Raw genomic sequence first — 1,253 nt, 5'->3', positions numbered from 1 at the left:
GTAAATGTTTGTTTTTATCTTATACAAAAACAATTTTACACTAAACTGAAGGAAAACTCAATACATTTGGTAGAGTACAAACTTCCTTATTCTTTAAGGAGAAAAGTATTGTATGTGTATGTGTATGTGTATGCGTGTAAGTATACATACATATATGCATACAGATAGCTAAATAGAAAGATAGATAGATAAATAGATAACTAAATAGATAGATAGATAAATATACGGCGAGAGTCTTTCAGTTTCCGTCTACCAAGTCCACCCAGAAGACTTACGTCGGCCCAAAGCTATACAAGAAGAAACATGCCCAAAATGCCATGCTGTGGGACTGAACCTGGAAACATATGGCAAGGAAGTAACCTTCTTACCTCACAGCCACGCCTGCGCCTATTAAATGCATATATTATACTTAAAACCGACAGCTCTGTATATGAAAACAGCCCAACTTGTGGTAAACTCTGAGTAGATAGTCAACTCTGCTATAATAAATATCTCTCTCCCAGCCTATTGAGTTCTATATCAGACAATGTTTGAACTACGTAAAAACCAATATTTTAAAGATATTTTGCGATGTTTTGTGTGTGTGCGTGTATATCTATCTATCTATCTATCTATCTATCTATCTATCTATCTATCTATCTATCTGTCTGTCTGTCTGTCTGTCTGTCTGTCTGTCTGTCTGTCTGTCTGTCTGTGTGTCTGCATCTACGTATATATGTATACACATACACACACACACATATACATGCATTGTATATGTATGAATATACATGTCAATTTATATATTTATGAATTCATACACATACACAAACGTATGTATACATGAATATATATATATAGGGGCAGGAGTGGCTGTATGGTAAGTAGCTTGCTTTCCAACCACATGGTTCCGGGTTCATTCCCACTGCGTGGCACCTTGGGCAAGTGTCTTCTACTATAGCCTCGGGCCAACCAAGGACTTGTGAGTAGAATTGGTAGACGGAAACTGAAAGAAGTTCGTCGTATATATGTATATATATGTATGTGTGTATATGTTTGTCTTTGTCCCCCCCACCCCAACATCGTTGCACAACCGATGCTGGTGTGTTTACGCACCCGTAACTTAGCGATTCGGCAAAAGAGTCCGATAGGCTTACAAAGAATAAGTCATGGGTTCGATTTGTGCGACTAAAGGCGGTGCTCCAGCATGGCCGCAGTCAAATGACTGAAACAAGTTAAAGAGTAAATATATATATATATATATATATATATAT

The sequence above is a fragment of the Octopus bimaculoides genome, chromosome 13 (genome assembly GCF_001194135.2).
Source record: "Octopus bimaculoides isolate UCB-OBI-ISO-001 chromosome 13, ASM119413v2, whole genome shotgun sequence".
NCBI classification, from domain to species: Eukaryota; Metazoa; Mollusca; class Cephalopoda; order Octopoda; family Octopodidae; genus Octopus; species Octopus bimaculoides.
The sequence above is the reverse complement of the archived record's forward strand: the minus strand, read 5'-3'. Positions refer to the sequence as shown.